General features: G+C 45.8%; 1 protein-coding gene across 7 annotated transcripts in view; it reads right to left on the bottom strand.

Annotated features, from left to right (window-relative positions):
* The window catches only part of EBF1 (EBF transcription factor 1), a 285,087-nt gene that overhangs the window by 227,495 nt on the left and 37,913 nt on the right, over positions 1–19,679 (bottom strand). The window lies entirely within an intron of this gene.

The raw sequence follows: 19,679 nt of genomic DNA, 5'->3' as shown, positions 1-19,679 counted from the left end.
TTCCCTTTAATGAAAGCTCCCAGTAATGTGATTTGAAACAACTTTGTGATATTCTTTTCAAGCATTATGTATCACTTTTTAATGGTATACCCACAGATCTTCCATTTGAAGGGATCTTTGATTTTCCCAGCAAAGTGCCAGAATGGCATGGTCACATCCATCCCCTGAACCTCAGCTCTGAGTTTAAGTAGGACATTAAAGTGATAGCATGATAAGGTTGAGCGTGATAAGGTCTAGCTTAGTTGTTCAGCATAGGTTGATTAAATGTAAATAATTTTGGTCTCTGACTTCAGGGGACACCCATCACACTGCATTGTACAATACCAAGCTGTTGTTTATCCTCATGACTGGACCTGCTGGAGCTTTCCCCCAGCCTGTGTAGTTGACTCTGCACTAAAATCCATTACAAGATCCTTCAAATGCAAAAGGATGTAGTCAATATACCGGTGCAAAACAACTGAAGTACTGTATGACTTGACAGCAGCCAAGAGAGAAAAAATGAATCGCTGGGGTAGGATTGCTCGGAAGAGATGCAATGGGAACAGCGGTTACTTCCCTAGGTTTTTCCTAATGGGACCTGAGCAGCAGGAAAAAAGGCGCTTTTTTCATGCATTTATCCTTTGCAAGCATGAGAAATTAACTTTTGCTAAATGGAAAAGAAAAGAAAAGCACAATGAGATCTATATAGCTGAGCAAAGAAATACATGGAGGACAAATTGAAATTTAGGAGAATAGGTTTTAACAGCCTTTCTTGCAGATGTAATACCTGCTTAGATTAGTCTACGATTATCTATTTTAAAATTAAAAAAATCTTCCTTCTGTGCAAATCCATCATCCTTATTATTGCTATTCTAAGTGCAGCAAAGACCCTGGGAACTAAATTCTTCACTTGAAACTTCTTTGGGGAATGGTTCTTAGTTCAGAAGTCCGCCGTTTCCCCCACCTAATTTCAATTTAATAGCATCTAGAGTGATAAAGTGGGAAGAGACAGACATCTGGTAGAGCTAACTAGTCATTTGCTGGTTCTGTGAACGTTTGTGCTTCCCAGTCAGTGTCACATATGAGAAATACAGATGGTCCCAAGTTAGAAAAAAAGAAGTGTTGAAACATATACAAATGTTATGAGGACTTCAAGTGTAAAATGTTAACCAGCTGTGAATGTGACATCTCTAGTTTTACTAAATCTACTGAGATACATCATTACTGCACATGAAATCTATATATTTTCTGTACTGATGGCAATTCCCTGTTCTCCATTTGCTTCTAGTTTGGGGCCAAAACCATCCAGATGAGAATATTAAAAAGATAAGAGTCCAAAAAGAGAAAGAAAAGTGGTGTCCATTTCTAAGGGTTGTTTGTAACTGCCCCAATAACTTCCTGTGTTATAAGCTGACTATTTACTGGAGGCAGGGTAGAAGTCACAAACATCTAGAGTTAAAAATAATGTATAAATATTAAAACAAAATCAAAAGGTTACCAATTCACACGAAGTCCTAGAGATTTAGAGTCATCCATTCTATATACAGTTCAGCAATGCATGGAATGCAATAAGACATTTAAACCACAACACAGCAGTGATCTTGCCCTGTTGCTGGCAGTATCAGTTGTTTCCCACACAAGGGCCTAAATCTGACCCTTTTATGAAACTTTTACATTTGCAAAAATAGAACAGTTGGGAAATCTTGGGCACTTCTAGTTAAATTGCAAACAAAATAACCCTCTCTCTGCTGCTGCTTAAGCTCTAGATAATCATCACATATCAAGACAATTACTTTTTCCCCCATATGAGTTGTTTTGACAGAGCTTTTCAAATGTTATGTACAATGCAACCTAAAAGGAAAAGAAAATGTATGTTTCAGGATGCATTAAAGTGTAGGAGGGGGAGGAGAGACAGGGAAGCAGACGGGTTCCCCTCCCTTTTCCTTGGACAAAAGCTCCGAATTGCCACGTCTACCTTTGGCATCTCACACCGGTGCGCAGCATCACGATTGATACAGGCCAAAGAAATCACCCACGAAACAACAGACAGATGCATGGCGACCTGCTCGGGGGAAAAGCAGCTATAGGGAGTCGCGAGCTGCATACCCTGCATGCGTGCTATATTCCCTATCTCGCCTCATCCCATCAAGGGCCTCCTGGGAGAAGGGAAATGGAAAGGATCTTGTATCTCAGGGCGGCGTTGGCAGGGTAGGAGCGCTCTGCGGGAAGGTAGGAGCGCTCCTCTCGGCCCTTCCACTCCCTGCTCCACTCCCCTCAGCTGTAAAGAGATGCTTCCTCCCCAGGAGCGGGTCGCAGTGAGGCGGGGAGCCAGTTTGGGATTTTTTTTGCATGTTTGTTTGGTTTTGCTAGGAGTGGAGCGGCACTGGAAGAAAGTCAGATTCCCTGCGCCCCTTCCTAAAATGTAACTGGGAGCAAGGGCCAGCCTCTCACACCCTCGACTGCCAGGAGGCTTTTCTTTTCTATTTTAGCTTTGCTTTTTTTTTTTCTTTTTTTAGCAGAGAAGGCAGGCAAAACCAAAAAGAAGCCCCAGTTTTAATATAAACTGGCAAAATATTGTACCTCTTGGTAGAGTTTTACGCCCACCTTAGACGAGCATGGGTGACTTTGCAGACCACAGACCCCTGAGCCAGGACCAGGACATCACCACTTTGGAGCTAGTAATGAGCACAAGGGTAGGAGAGTTCCTAGCGTGAAGAAAGCTGGGGGCTTCAACTGAGATATAAACCTCCTTTCTTCAGAGGACAGAGCTGCTGTTTCAGGATCCTCTTACTAATAGATTGTTTACCTGTTATTATGGACTTTATTATGACATTAGCTTGCTCTAAAATGTTACTTGTATAATTAGCTTTCCAAATGAGACCGTTCAGCTAATATATTTCTTTCATCACCCACAGCAGAATTATCCTGAGATGCCATCATAAACTTTTTCAAATTGTTTTCCTACTGATTTGCGCATCCCAGCCAGGAAGTTTTTACCTGAAAAAAAGGGATGGTAGCACAGGAAGAAGTGAAGTTGTCTTTTCTTATCAGAGACAGAAAGATGCATTTCTTAATCCTTCTCTCACTGAAGTGGGAGGGCAACATCAAAATGGTACCAGTGAACAGCAGAAAAACACATTAGGACATCCTTAGAGAAATAAATCCCTTTAACACAAACTGGGTGTAAAGCAGTGGCATAAACACATCAGACCTGAAGTTTAACCAAAGGTCAAATTTGTGCAGGTATTTAGGCACCTAAAGACAGGGACGAACGCCTGCCAGGGTGCTCCCACCTCTAGCAACCACTTTGAAAGCCCCATCAGCGCTACCAGCTGCTGAATCCCTCCCCAAGCTTCGCCCGCGAGCTCAACTCCTGCCACGAGTTACCGGCTGGGCTTAGCACGGGGAATAACCCTTGCTGAATTAAACAGCCCGACAGACTCAGTTGCTGCTGCTGAGCCCTCGTGGACACGCACCCCTCTGAACACGAAGCACCCCGCTCTCCGCTCCCGGAGACCGAGGTGCCGCTCGTAGCCGCTCCTGCCCGCGAGGCAGATAAATTGACTTCCCGGCAGTTCATTGCGCACAGGCACTTTAGAGGGCACGTTATAAATTGAAGGTCCGCACGGATGCAAAATTATCTCTCCCCTGCGGCCGTGCTTTGCTCCAGGTCGGGATGCGTGCCCGGGTACCCCCGGCATCCCGTGGCGCTGCCCCTTCCCAGCGCCGCTGACCCCAGGCACGGTCTGGGACGCGCTGCCAGGTCTCCGAGTTGAAGGGTCTGAAACGCTGTTAAATACTATCGCTATCACTCCGCGCTCAGGACTCAGGAAGCTGGCCACCTGGGTAAATGTTAGAGGATCTTGTACATATTATATCCCCATTATTTTCTGACAGACTTTTCCTTCCATTATGCGATACAGGAAAAGAGGTTTAGTATTATAACACCAAGAACATGGGTTTCGAGCTCCTGCTAACTATAAGCCCAGATCCTGGATACAGACACACACACAGCTATCAACAAACACAAGGTAGCACTGAGCCCACATTAGGTTTTTCCTTTACATTTCATTTTAAAAAAAAAAAAAAAGGGGGGAAAAAAAAAAAAAAAGCTTCACATAGTTTCCTCCTCTTGACCTAACACAAATTCCATCAAACTTCAAAAACAATACTTTGGGATGCTGGAGGATGCAGGCCGGAAACTGAGGAAAGACTTTACACAAAGTTAGGAAATCTTTTTTGGAGGGAATACTTCAAGCTACTGAACAATTTTATCTAGATGACTAGATCTTATGGTAAATGAGTATATAATTAAATTTAAGAGCTACGCTATTGTGTTTGAGGTATATCAGCTTATCAACAAAAGAAAGACTGTTTAGCTATGCTAAAAGCGATATGTAAATACCATCTTCTGATAAATAATTGATTATTGCCTTAATGTTTGACAAAGCCATAAAATGCCCTGCAGATTATGTCCAAAACATTTTAAGGTGATGTGAAATCATTTTTATTGTAATGACAGTGAGCTGTCCATGGTTGACTGGTTTAAATTTTATCTTTTCATGTTAGGAAAGGTTTCTGTTTTCTTTGAGAATTTAATTATCAGAGGGTGTTTAATATGATAGGAAGATTTATGGCCTTCAGGAGCTATCCAAAAATAGTGCTATAAAAATGGACTTAGATCCCATCACAAGCAATAAAGCTGTTATGCAGACTTGATGCTTGCAGTGAAAACTTTGCGTATGAATATATTTTACCATCATGCATAAAAGTTCACTTCGAAGGATTTTGAATTTTGACCCTGAAATGTGACCCAAACTACTGGGTGAGTTAAAAAAAAAAGCTTCACAAAAGAAAGCCAAGCTATGCTAGTACGGATGCGTTAGTGTTTATTTTGGAAAATGCTCTTCACTATCCATAAATATTTCTTTTAACTTGTTGCCATTAAGATGCAGCGGGGACTAAGTTTTCCAGGAGGACATAAAAAGAACAACAAAGATACACTCCTATTGTGTAATAATCAGTCCACATTTCAATGAATAAGTAATATTTCTCACAAGCCAAAGTTAGATAGTGGATTTATTTAACCTCTGAGGGTCAGGTAATAAATACTAAGTGAATTATTCAGACCAATGGCTAATCAATACAATTCAGTGATATATTTTTTGTGTTTCATAAAAGGTTGTACACTAAAGGCAGTGAGCAATTATGGAAATTGGGCCCGAGCGGCACTCAATTCTTCTCTTACTTGAAACCCCAGCACCACTACCTTGACAGCAAATCGATTAGTGTGCTAGTGAAGCAGCTCAGCAACCTCTGACCCCTTCCAGCTCTGTCCAACAGCCTGGAGAGTATTTTATATTTATTTTATTGAATTAACCCCCTCTTGCCTGCACACTGTTTTACACATACAGTAATGCGGTAGGAGAAAAACGACAGGCTTCTTTCATTTAAATGCTCCTCTGTAGGTCTGAGTAAGGCAAACCTAACAGACTCCTTTGTTCTAGCTTCAAAACACCGATTTTTGCCACAGCATAGGGTTTTCAAGTCCATCCCAAAACTAACATAATTAACAGGATGCAAAGAATATCCTAAGTGTACCCCAGACATTGAATCACTCCTATTCATGCCTGCCTTTGCGCACGGCTACCAACTTTATACAATGCTCAAGTCACTGTTTTGCACCAAAAATAAAAGCTCCTCAATAAAAGTGAGTTAATATTGCTATAGGTATAATATCCTGTTTTACACAGTGTAAGGGAGAACACTAGAGATTAACAGCATTTTCCACCAGGAAATTAAAACTAACATAAAGCCACATAAAGCACCTTTTCTGGACATTTAACTCTATAGGCACTACTCCTGCATCCTTTGCCCACCAAAGCCCTGTCTGATCGCCATGGGAGTTTGCAAATATTCGAGGCAATGCAGGAGAAGACAATTTTAGGTCTAAGACCGGCAGGCTTTTCCTTTGCGCCATGCGAAGGGTTCAGCACGGACACTTTCGGCAGTGCCGCGGACCAGCAGCCCTTACCCAGCTACGGCCACCAAGGTGTCAGCTCTCTGTTACCTCCTGCCCAGACTTCCAAGTGGAAATATAAGCCCTGCAAATAAAAGCATCTTTCCTGCCCAACAAGCATTTGCTTAACACCCCAGCTGCCTCAGGTCCCCTTTATGTACATCATCGACAGGCTTTGAAATTCACGCATCACCTCCTTTTCCAAAAAAACTAGCAGAAGCACATAGAAAAGCACAACTGCCATCTCACCCAGCCTCAAGCACAGGAAGAAAAACATGACTTTCTGTGCCTTTAACTGGAGAGATGAGTGCTGCAGCCCCACGGAGGACCCTATTGAGGTACCCTACCCAAAGTACGAGTCCGTTTACTTTTTCAACACTATCCATAGGAATAAGCAGGAGTTGCAGCTATTCGAATACTGTCTATATCACATATAACCAATTCCCCTGGTTCTAGGGAATTTATTGCCACTTTACACTGGCCCAGTTGAGAGAAGATTCAGACCCCAAAATTCCTAGATCAGGTTCCATTTCTGTTCCGATACTAGAAGGATTTAAACGACAGGTAAATACTCCAAGCCTTGCCAGTATTGCATCCCATTTGCATTATGAACTGTGAGCTAAAAAAATATAATAGCAAGTTGTATGCAAATAACAGAAGGAGAGATTTCTCAGGGAGAAATCAATCCAGAGAAAGAAGTGAAGACATGATGCTGTTCCCATTGAGGCTAACGGGAACCAGATTAGATTTCCACTATAGCTGGTCTGTTCCACACCAAACAATGATAATCAAAGTAAAAATGGCATTTAGTAAGAGTCCAGAAGCTCGTGTGCTCTGTCTACAGGTCATATTCTGTCACTTCAAGGCTGAATAAAGCCTGCATGCATAGCAGGCTACATCACTTTTAATAAGACTACTCACAGAAAAAGGCACCACTCAAAGTTCACCACATCTGACCATAAGCAGATACACATCCCAGTCTTGAGCAGTGTATTTTATAAAACCGTTATATGCTTCCATATAATACTGCATCGAGTTCTGAATTATTCTTTTCGTCTCTTTTACTCTCAGAATCCATACAAAAGTGATTACTTCAGTCATTTTTCAATATTACTTTCATTCCTGGAAAATGCATTTTCAAAAGTTATTTATTCTTCACAGCATGTCATGTTGTTATATTATACTAGTTAAAATAAAACCACTGTAGACTTCGGCATGCATTTATGTTTCTCCTCCAATGGTATGATGTAGGATTTTCAGTTTTTATGCTGAATGTATTCTACATATTACATTATCAATCCTTTATCTTAGGTTTGGTGTAGATTTAAAAAACAAGCTGTTAAATCAAGTTACTAAAGTAATTGAGCTATAAAACTGCCTTCTTATTTATAATCACCATTTCCCTCTGAAAAAGAGTTTTTAAAGATCAGCTGTGGTTTCTGTTATGCAATTTTTTTTAAACAACTTTATGCCACTGATTCCACTTAAAACCTAATTAAAATAGTGGAGAAAACGTATGTTTCTTACACAGAGTCAGTGAATGGGCTTTCTTAGCATATTGCAGGCTGCAGGCTGGGGCTACCCCTCACCTCTGGTACGTGGGTGAGCCTCTTCTTGGCCCTAGGTGCAAACTGGGGTGCAGTCTGGGGCTGGGCAGCCCTGGGTCTCTGCTCACCTCTTATCCCTGCCCCAAAATTCACCCTAGGAACACTTCTCCAAAGGTTTAGTTCTGTTTGAGTTTCTTAATATCTAATCCTGGGTAATGCTGGAATGCAGAACGTCATTATTTCTGAGTGGAAAAAGGTCTGAAACAGGATTTATTTACAGATCAATCCTTCGCCTGCCCAGCTGATAGACAACAATAGATAACCACCCTGCCACTTCTCAGTGGCAACCTCTTTGCAACTGATTCAGTCAAACATCATGAAAATGACTGTTTATCCGGCTGTTTGCCCAAAAAAACTAAAATCCTCTGCCTCCATGGGGTGCTACCTAAGCAAACCACGACGGCGTGGCTGCCCCGGCACAGACTTTCCAGGGGAGGGGACGTGGCAGGAGCTCGGGGACCCCTCGCCCCACTGCGGGGTCGTTAGTGCCCACCGCGCTGCTGGGACGAGCTGCCTCGGCCAGGGTGCCCAACGCTTGGGTGCCGCTGCCCATAAACACAAAAACGGTTGAAAAACCCATATCCCCGGGGCCATGATTTCTTCAAAGTGGGCAAAAAGGGAGAAATGCAGCTGGTTGCATAGGGAAATGCCAGAATAGGGAAATCCAGCCCAAAGGTGCCCAACGGAGGGATGAGACGCAGCGTTAACGGACCAGCGGGAGCTGTGGGATGGTTTTGAGGCAGCCGAGGATCACACATTGTTGCGTTATGATACATCTTACAGGCTGCAATCCTGCTCCAAGCTTGTGTCCCCCCTCCAGACAAAATCTCTGCATGACCCTGCCGGTCCCCCCACACACACGCAAAGGAGGGCAGGCAGAGCAGCAAGCCTGCCCTAAACCATCCCTAAAACGTGGCTGTGCTGTAAAGGCTCATCCTCCCAAAAAGTGCATTATCAGGCACTAGAGCAGCTAAATACCTTTAGGAAATCCTGCTCTCGTTGCAGTGTGGCTGAATTAGAGGCAGGAAAAAAAAAAAAAAAAGGAAAAGCTTAAATATTTAATAAACAGTTCCACAAAAACTCTGAGTGCAGCTCTGAAATGACTATCTGCTCTACACCCACAGAGGTGGCCGGGGAAATGGCTGAGGGCCAGATGACAGGGGACTTTTTTTCTGAAATAGCGCTGGCAGAGGCCTATCAGGAAATCTTTCAGAATTGCTTTAATCTTTCATTTTAGTTTGGTCTCTGGCCACACAAGTGCGTCCAGCCCTCAGAGACCCTGGAGGTCACTATCTGTGAGTTTTTAAAAACAGGAAAGCCATTACAGAAAAATCAGAAGAGCAAGGGAAAAAAGTACTCGCTGTAAATATGTACATTTTTAATACAACAGAATGGTAGTTACATTTTTTGTTCTGCTATTGCTTTTAACTAAAAAGGAAGGGAACCTGGAATGTTATAAACACCTTGGAGTTTTTAGCTCTCTGCCAAAGAATTTATCCATTAAACGCAACATGAACTATAAATCTGAATTTCAGATCCTGCTCACAGCGTACGAATCTATTCTCCCCTTTGATATGCATGTGAAGTTCTCATTGACACTAATGGGAGTTACACGTGCTTATTACGGGATAACTAGACCTCTCAGTGTGAATATATACTTCTAGACAGACAGCTCTGCTTAAGTTTAAAAAAAAAAAAAAAGGGAAGAAGAAGATACCAGTGGGGGGAAAAAATCCATTATGAGTGTTTTGCAAACAAAAGTACCATTCTGTGCATTTTTGATCAGCAGGCAGCTTTGAAAAAATAGACATCTACAGAAACACGCATAGGTATGCAACTGCATACACGTACATTGTCCTTCCAGCATGCAGGGACGCATTTGAAGACGTGCACAAGCACACGTGTACTTGTGAGGAAGAGACTTTGCTCAGTCCCCCCAAGGTTCAGTGCCGGTCCCAGCCTCTGAGCTAATGTAAATCAGCTCAGCTCCATGATTTCCACTGAACTGCCCAATTTACACCAGCTGAGCAGGTGACATGGGGTCTACGGGAGTGCCGAAAGCCCCAGGTCTCTCCTACGGGGTCTGTGTAAAGTAGCTGCTGCACTGAATGTTAATGGGTACAGGAGCGCAGAGCACTGGTATGGGGGAGTTATTTCTTTTATGGGAACGTTTCTTTAGATGTGTATTTCATTTTTTACCTTGCTGGCTAGAGGTGTTCCCAGGGACAGTAAATAGAGAGGAAGAGTCATGTTAAATTCATAAACATACACTGTAGAAAGTAAGTGAGCATATAACGATGTGGTGGGTTGACCCTGGCTGGATGCCAGTTGCCCACCAAAGCCACTCTATCACTCCCCTCCTCAGCTGGACAGGGGAGAGAAAATATAACAAAAGGCTCGTGGGTTGAGATAAGGACAAGGAGACATCACTCACCAGTTACTGTCACGGGCAAACCAGACTCAACTTGGGGAAATTAGTTTAATTTATTACCAATCAAATCAGAGTAGGATAATGAGAAATAAAACCAAATCTCAAAAAACACCTTCCCCCCATCCGTCCTTTCTTCCCGGGCACAACTTCACTCCTAAATTCTCTACCTCCTCCCCCACGGCAGCACAGGGGGACGGGGAATGGGGTTGGGGTCAGTCCATCACATGTTGTCTCTGCCGCTCCTTCCTCCTCAGGGCAGGACTCCTCACACTCTTCCCCTGCTCCAGCATGGGGTCCCTCCCACGGGAGACAGTCCTCCATGAACTGCTCCAGCGTGGGTCCCTTCCACGGGCTGCAGTCCTTCAGGCACAGACTGCTCCAGCGTGGGTCCCTGGCGGGGTCACAAGTCCTGCCAGAAAACCTGCTCCAGCGTGGGCTCCTCTCTCCACGGGGCCACAGGTCCTGCCAGGAGCCTGCTCTGGTGTGGGCTTCCCACGGGGTCACAGCCTCCTTCGGGCATCCTCCTGCTCCGGCGTGGGGTCCTCCCCAGACTGCAGGTGGAGATCTGCTCCCCCGTGGACCTCCCCGGGCTGCAGGGGGACAGCCTGCCTCACCGTGGTCTTCCCCACGGGCTGCAGGGGAATCTCTGCTCTGGCACCTGGAGCATCTCCTCCCCTCCTTCTGCACTGACCTGGGGGGCTGCAGGGTTGTTTCACATATTCTCGCTCCTCTCTCCAGCTGCTGTTGTGCAGGTTTTTTTCCCCTTCTTAAACACGTTATCCCAGAGGCACTGCCACTGTCGCTGATGGGCTCGGCCTTGGCCAGCAGTGGGGCCAACTTGGAGCCAGCTGGCATTGGCTCTGTCGGACATAGGGAAAGCTTCTAGAAGCTTCTCACAGAAGACACCCCTGTAGCCGCCCCACCGCTACCAAAACCTTGGCACACAAATCCAATACAAAGGATAACGTATGAGTGCGTACATACCATGCCTGCACTTTTATAGCACAAATGGATCTGTGTGTATCTATATACCTGTGTGTCAAAATATTGGCACTTAGAGTAAAATTTATAGATTGTCCAACCAGACCAGATATCTTCAGCATTTTATTTTTTTTTAATCAAGAGCTTTTACTGAAAATATTAGTAAAGGGTCAATTCCTTTCCATGCACCAAGTGACACTTTTGAATAACTGTGTTATGCTCAGCGCCTTAAGAAGACTTATAGGACTGTCACAATATTTAACTACTCATTTTTGCTTGCATGATTGTGGTTGATATGACCACAGAATACTGATCTATCCAAAAGAGAAAAATTATAGAGTGGAACAGTGGGATTTATGAATGAGATATCTTTGGCTGCAAAGCATTCCCATTTATAGCACTCAGCCACCACAAAACTGCTGTGTAATTGGAAGAGAAATTTTTCCCATGTACTGAAGCTATAGTCGAACTGCCAAACAATAAGAGACAGCCTTGTCTGAATTAGAGGAGTCACATACCTGATTTTTCTCCCACTCATTTAGAAACAGACCTTATTTCCCATCTCTGCTCCTCTTACGCTGAGACTGGGGGTAGGAAAGCTGTGTTTTGCGAGAGCCAGCACAGAAAGCTGATTCCATTTAAGCATCATATCAGAATAAATGTGTGGACAAATCAGCAGGACTAGTCAGAACTGCCAATTTTAACTTCCTGAGTATCTGCATGTGAAAACTGTTATTTTCCCAAGGAGGCACATGGGCTTTTGTTATGATTATTTATTTGTATTATAATAGGCCAAGGAAACCACAGAGAGGGCCCTGTAATGTGAGAGGACGCACAGACGCAACACTGCCCCGGGGCACTCGGGAGGCGGAGGGACGCTCCCAGGATGGACTGACGCTCCCAGGACAGATGGACGCTCACCCACCCACCGCCTCCCCGTGAAGGAGCCAGGCAAGTCCCCACCGTGCTCACACGGAGCTTGCTGCAAGCCAGGGGCTCCGGGGCTTTACGTCACTCGTGACCGCAAAGCCCGACAGGTTAAACCACCCCCTTCCACAGCCCCACAGCAACGCATGGATGGACAGATGGACGCACAAGAGATGCCCCTCGCCTTGCAGATCCGCAGGGCAGCCCCCGGGGTGCCAGGCAGGCAGATGCCCTTACAGGACCAGCTGCCCGATGAGCCGCAACTAAAAGCAGCAGCTTGAGACCAGCGACACGGTAACCGTGAAACAAGTACGTTCCTCGCCACAGAAACCGACAACCTCAACTCCTCACTCTCACAGGCAATGCCACAGGTCAGAGGCCACCCAGTGGCATGGTCCTCCTGGGAGCATTAGATTGGGCACGTCCCATGGGGACAGCACAGCGTCACCCCCTTTGGAGCAAGCAGGACGAGCTGCTTTGCCGTCACTCCGTGGTGTGACCCCTTTTCTCCTTCCTACTCTCTCCATCGCCCCTTGGATGGCCTCTACCCCGGAGGCTGCTGGCAGGGAACAGATAACTGTGCCCGGCCAAGCTTTCCCCTCCCTGCCCGACCTCTCTGCCCAGGGCCACTGCGAGTTCCACGACAGCACCCACGACAACCACGTAACTGCAAAAGGAATCATTTTTACATATATTTTCGCAAAAAGAAAGTTCTCGGACAACCCTTTCCATGAAAACTCCAGGGCGGAAAGCAGCACAGAGTGAAATCTCATCACGAGTTCATGCCGGGAAGCACATGGAAAGTGCTACGGAGTGGCCCCGCAGTCTTACAGCCCCATCGGAATGAAGTCAGGAAACAGGTTTACTTGCATCATTACAACATGATTGCTGCTGGGAACACCTTCCTGTCGAGGTCCCTCCAACCACATCCCTAATCACACGCGCTGCCGAGGACGCTCCCCGCGACCCTCGGATCACAGTGCCGCAGGAGATGAAGCACCGGCGGCACCGCTCCCCGGTGAGCGACGGCGCAGCCGGGGAGGGGAGAGAAACAAACACCTCAATTAATGGACCGCAACGACGGTGGGGAGCAGATACCACCCCAGAGCAGTCCGGGTGGGGTTCATCCAGCACGAGGAGTTTTGCACCACACCGTTGGGGCTTCCCACAGATGCCTGTGGCTGCTTCAGCTCTCAAACCTGCTCTTTTGGGGGGCTCAGTGGCTTTGGAAGCCAAACTGTGAAATATTGATCGTGGGAATGAAATCTCTGCTCTGGAAATCAGGACCCCCCACAAAACTCAAAGCTGGGTGCCCCAGAAATTCAAGCACCCTGATGATGAGTTGCTCTGGAAATTCAGGACAACATTTTCTGCCGATGATCAATAAGGGGTTCAGAACGGCTTTCTCCAACTGCCAGTACCTTGGGTCAACTTACATTTTCTCTTTTCACATCGTCCACAAAGAAAATCAAAATACCAAAGTACAAATGTAACACAACTTTATGCTTTAACAGGTTTCGTAGTTTGTCAAGAGTTCTTTAATCCATTGCAAATTCCCTCTTAACAACAGGATTTCTTCTATTTTTGCATTTGAACTGTGGGTGATTAAACAACAAGCAGCAGAAAATTAATATGTTAAATTCAAAGCCACAAAAAAAATAGATAATCTCATTGTCCAGTGAGAATCCCAGGAATCCCTGAGTTTCCAGGAACAAAAGCTACAACTCACTCAGGCTTAGGTCTTAGCGGAATTAACGTTGCTCAATAGTGAGTACTGATTGTGGGGTTTTTCACTAACCTACAATAAAGAACTTGACTAATACTTAAATAAATAAATAAACCTTATTTATATTTAAAGAAGAAAAAAAATTTGAGAGAGGTCACGTGTCGCGGGAAGCAATGAATGCTATGGATTCAGAACCACATCTGAAAACCTCTTCAAAGTCCCCAGAGATAACCACAGGATGCTTTTCTGAGTCCCTGCCCCCAGCCAGGCAAGTTATAAATGTGAACAATGACTCTTGTTTTTCTGTTAAAATGCATTGGGTTTATTACTTTGTTGTGTTTTTCCAAAGCACACCTTGCACGTGGAAACCCTGGTGCAAGCTCAGGGTGCCAAAATATTTCCCTCTCCTGTTTAGCAGCACATATTGATACTGTAATGGAGCTTGAAGGACCTGGCCAAGATCCTCTTAACATAATGAAAGGATTTTCCTCCGGGCAATGACCACGACCAGACCTTACTGATGGCAATACAGTGCATGGGCAACGTGGACAGACGAGGACCTGAAGGAGCTCAGATGCTGGCAGAAGTGATGCCAACTATTTATTTGGCAAAAAAACCATGACTCCTAAAGAGGTCCTGGAACTTCTGTCTCTAGAGACTCCCCCTTCCTTGGGCCCTGAGCAGTTTTCCCTGCCACAGTGCCCCATCAGTCCAGAGAGGGGGAAAAAGCAGACAGGAGGCCACTGATCTCCCTGCCTGCGGCAATGGGATCAGGATGAGTTCCTGCTGTTGTGTTGAGAGGAGCTGGAGATGGGGATTTGGTACTGACCGGAGCAGGGAACCCCATATTCCCTGGGCAGGAGGAGGCAGTGGCACGTAATACATGTCAGGGGCAGGAGCATCTCTCACACGTGTAATGCCCAAACAGAAATAGACAAAGACAGGGCTCAATCAGCCTGCAGACAATTAATATTATCATTGGAGCAGCCTCCTATCTCCCACTTTGAGCTCAGCCTCACCATCCGTAGCAACAAGACACAAAACTGACAGCCAAAGCAATAACGTTCATACATTTACATACATATCCCTTGAATGCCCTATTGATGTCCCTGTGAGAAAGGACTCAGTAAAACACTGCAAATTAATGATATAAGAAGGAAAATACATTCTGCATTGCACAGTTTAAACAAAAAATAGCCTCAGACAGGGAGACACGAAGTAACAATATAAAGGCAGAATGAAACATTTTGATCTGCTGAACGCCTTTATAAATATTTGAGTATCATTTATTTATGTTTTCCTTCTTTTCATTGTAAAGCAAGGTTTTCTGACAAAAGCCCTCGTTTGGAGAACACTGTGCTTTATTATTTAACTTCCTAAAAGCAACATCAAAGGCTTGAGTTTAAAGCTTTAAAACAAATGAAGTATTTGCAATATTTTAAAGATTTAGAGATGAGAAGAGCAGGAGTTCTCCCCAGCTCAGATCTAAAGGCCTCAGAGGTCTGTGCTGGGCAAGGAAGACACAACGTCTCTGCCAAACGCTGGGGAACAAAATCCCTGACATCCTTTTGCGAGCACCAGCTGCAGCGTGTGCCCAGGGCTGCCAAGATGCTTCGAGTTCAGTCATTCTCCTTCCCACCGTTGTGTTTCACCTGCAGTCACCCTGCTCCCCTCTTCCAGCCTTCCCACCATTGCTGTCGGGAACCACACATGGGTGCTGGGAGTCACCTGAACCACAGGCAGCGGTCCCAAGCGAGGACGGTTTGCATCACTCACATTACTCAGACACTGATCCATTGCTGTCCTGGCACTGCCATGATACAGACCGAGTGATCCTGCCAGAAGAAAATTAGCCCGTGCCAGGTCTGGCACCTGTATGTGTCATGGGAACATGTGGTTGTTACTGGCATTCACACAGCGGATAATATGACAAATTTCTCTAGCTTTGCAAGGCATTGAGACGAAGTCTGGAAGCTCTGCTGAAAGGAGCTTCCAATGCCACCCTGATGGATCCGGTCCATGAGACAAGGCACAAGAGGGGCAAGAAAATATGTCGTGCTTCCAGCATGCAGCCACCTCAGGAAACCTTTCTCCATGGGAGCTCAGTGGGACTGCACCCGGGAGACGGAGCCGCGCACCTATCCCACCTCAGTCCATTGGAGACCATTTCTCCAGTGAACAAGCTTTGCTCTGCAATAGACTGCCATGCAGAGGAAACCCCTCAAGGTTTCTACGTGTGGAGGCAAACATAACGCGGCTCCAAGGGCCCCTACTCCCACTGAAGCCAGAACCTGAGGGACTGAGCAAGTAGCATATCTGCTCTTCATTTTATAACGCACCCCCTGCTTGCCTCCCTCTAATGCTTAAATCCATTGATGTTAAGGCACTGCTCATATACCATATCTCCCTTCTATCTTTTGTCTGATCCCAGGCTCTTCATGGCCAGGGCGGGCTGACTTGTGCTGCACATAGCACGCTCAGACCTCAGCATCACTTGTCAACCCTCACAGCCAATAAAAGGACAAGAAACAGAATTTGCCCTTTGGTAACACTGCGGACCATGGCCGCAGTGAGTGTAAATCTGCAGAGCTCCACCACCTTCAATTTTGTATACAACAAAAAAATAAAACCTTCATTAGGTGTTAGGCAGTTTGTAAGAAAATGCCTAAATCAATTTATTCTGGGAAAAAATCTCTTTAAGAGAATATTAACTTTCAACCCTATGCCAAGACCATTTCCTTACTGGTTTGCTCTGAGACAACCTAGTTTAGGTCCTACAAACTTAAAACCCCTCAAACACAGTTATGGAAATTTTAAATTCCACCTAAACTGGATGAAATTATGCAGGCACCTTTAAAAAAAAAACAGTTTGCGTTTTAAAGCAGAATGGACTCAGCCATCCATTAAATATGACAAGGTCTGCATTTTATTTAGACATTGCCATTAATAATGAAATGATGTATGATTTCCATTCCTGCAGTTCTTCCTTCCCTACACAATCAATTATGCATTTAAGAAAATATTTACTTGATATAAAACTATTCTAATTAAGCATTACTGGTATACTAATACGAGTTTGAACAAATCAGGAGATGATCTCTAAGATGCATGAAAGAATAAGATACTCCACTTCAAAGAGGCATTTATTCCTGTCTGGCAGGAAAAAAAAAATCCTTAAAAGTTAAAGCCACGCAAGGTTCAGCGCAATGCTGGAGATACCACCATCCTTTGGACCTAAAGATGTAAATCCTCTTTGTGAGAGGCTCCTTGGGGCTACTCACATTGCTAAAGCAAATAGAATTTGACCCAAGAAAAATCACACGTGAACCTACGTGGATATGAATGTTGACAGGGAGAGGAAAGATCTTCCCAAAGACTCAGACATTTCCAGGTTGTTCCTGGGTGAACAACAGGATCCTAAAAGTAAATTTAAGAGCACATGGCATTTACAGCTCCTCTCTGCTTCCCAGGGCTCACTGGAGGCCCTGGAAAGCAGAGCATAAATCACAGCAGGCTTAGGAAAACCGCTCCAGCCCACGCCAGGAGAGCAGCACCCTGCCCAGCCGTAAGCGTACGGGGGGCCTAATCCTGGCTCGCGAAGGTGGCATTGGAGGTAGGAAGCGAAATGGAGAGAAAGTGGCTGGAGGCCAGAAAGCAGCAGCCAAGGAGACAGCAATTAGGATGCAGAAGCAGCCAGAGATATGGCATCACCGGAGATTTACTGTGCGTACACACCTCCCTCTCTGCTCCCAATGTACTCGCTCTTTCTTTCTGTCCATATACATACAGTAAATCTTCAGTGACTCCTTATCTCCCAGTCTGCTTCTAGATCCTAATTGCTATCTATCTCTGTCTGCCTGCCACTTCCAGGTCTCCCAGCCTCTTCTTCTCTTACGGCTCCCAGCCCCCCAGCAGCCTCCCTGGTTTTCTCACCCCCTCCTCTTCCTCCGCCTGCAGGCAGGAGGTTCCTACATGGCATTTGGCACCAGCAGCCAAACTTTCCCCTTCTCAACTAAACACTACAGCCCCAAACATGCGAGAAAACACTCAGCTCTCAGCGGCACAAAGCTACCGGGGCAGGTCAAAGCCATGGGGCTGCAGCGCGGGAGGGAGAGCTTGCAGCAGAAGAGCCAAGCTCCGCTCCTGCCCCACCGGCCTCTTCTCCTGCCTTCCCCGTGCCACCCGAGCACCCTCGCGCCTTCCCCGGCCATCGGCTCGCACCACCTCCCCAGACCGACGCCGCTTGGGCAGGCGGAGGGTGCCTTCCGCAAGGCTCAGCATGCCGCTCGCTTGATTTCGGTTTTATTTACTACTATTCTTTACTACTATTTATTTATTCATTCCTATTTTTATTTCACTTTGAACATGCCCAGCTGTGTCATCTTGGTTTTGCTGAAAATGTAAACAAAAAAGCTGCATTCAAATGCAGCCTTTCATTGCGTGAATACATTTCCCATCCAACACAGCTCCAGTGCTCCCACCCTGAAATTAAAACTTAAAAAAAAGCAACATCATCACTGTACATCACATCTATTCCCCCCTCCGATGTTTTCTCTATTCGTGCTATTTATTCTTTCTGAAAAACAAACATATCAAGAGTTTTAATAGCTAAGTTTGCTCTCCGCAAAGCAGGAGGAAAGAAAGAAATGTAAATAAAGCTAATTTTATATTCCATATGGTAACAAACCTGAATGCCTCTGCTTTTCCCTAGCAAAATACCGTGCCTGCTTTTACAGTCTATGACACAGAAGTGGTCACTGATTTTTTTTGAGCACTGAGTTCAGTTTTTGTCTTGCGAAATGTAACTTTACTCTAGTGATCTCTAAGCCCGAGGCTTTTTGGTTTGGCTTAACGGTAATTATATGGATGTTGAGAACGGGAAGAAGCATTGTACGTTCCTTACGCTTCACAATTTTTCCATGCTTCTCCGCTCTTGACGGAGAAGGAATATTTTCTCTTTCGCAGAGATGACAATCCAAAAGGAAGATACAGAACATACCGTGCAGAAGAAAACACCCCCAAAGAATGCTGTAAACCGCAATGCCTAAGCACCATTTGTAATTCTGTCTTTGGCTTTTAGCAAGGGAACAGGGAGAGAGGGGAGAAGGGAGAGGAGAGAGGAGAGGAGAAGGAGAAAGAGGAGAAGGAGAAAGAGAAGGCGAAAGAGAAGGCGAAAGAGAAGGAGAAAGAGAAGGAGAAGAGAAGAGAAGGCGAAAGAGAAGGAGAAAGAGAAGGAGAAAGAGAAGGAGAAAGAGAAGGAGAAAGAGAAGGAGAAGGAGAAAGAGAAGGAGAAGGAGGAGAAGGAGAAAGAGAAGGAGAAGGAGGAGAAGGAGAAAGAGGAGAAGGAGAAAGAGAAGGAGAAGGAGGAGAAGGAGAAGGAGGAGAAGGAGAAAGAGAAGGAGAGGAGGAGGAGAGAAAAAAGTGGGAAAAAATTAAAAGTGAAAGAAAAAAGAAGAAAGAAGAGAAAGAGAAGAAGAAAGAAAGAAGAGAAAGCAAGGAGGAAAGATAAAAGCAAAGGGAAAGAAAAGAGACGAGACGAGAGAAAGGGACGATAAAAGGAGAAGAGAGGGAACACGAAGGTGGGCGGCAGAGGCGGGAGAAGGCGGACGAGGGAGAAAGCGAGGGAGGGAGAGGGGAGCGAGCAGGGCCGGCAGAGCCGCCGCCGGCCCCCGCAGCCGCTCGCCGCCCCGCACCGCTCCCGCCCCCGCCCCCGCCGGGGCACGCGCCGGCAGCGGGCCCGGCCCCGCTCTGCCCGGTGCTGTTTTCCCTGGCGACACGGCGGAGCCGGCGCTTTTCCGTTCGGGAGGAACTCTGCTACGTGTCGGTAACGGCAACACCCACCGCGCCCGCCCCGCGCCCTCCGCCTCCCCGCCCGCGGGGAGCGCAGCCCCCGCGGCCGGGATTTATAGCGGGGAGACACCGATCTGAGAGCCGATTCATGGCTACCTACAATGCCACCACTGAGACCGGGGAGGGGGGGGAGGGAAAAAAAAAAAAAAGAAAAAAATT

The sequence above is a fragment of the Aquila chrysaetos genome, chromosome 22, assembly GCF_900496995.4.
Source record: "Aquila chrysaetos chrysaetos chromosome 22, bAquChr1.4, whole genome shotgun sequence".
NCBI classification, from domain to species: Eukaryota; Metazoa; Chordata; class Aves; order Accipitriformes; family Accipitridae; genus Aquila; species Aquila chrysaetos.
Note: the sequence above shows the minus strand (reverse complement) of the source record. Positions and strands in the feature narration are given on the sequence as shown.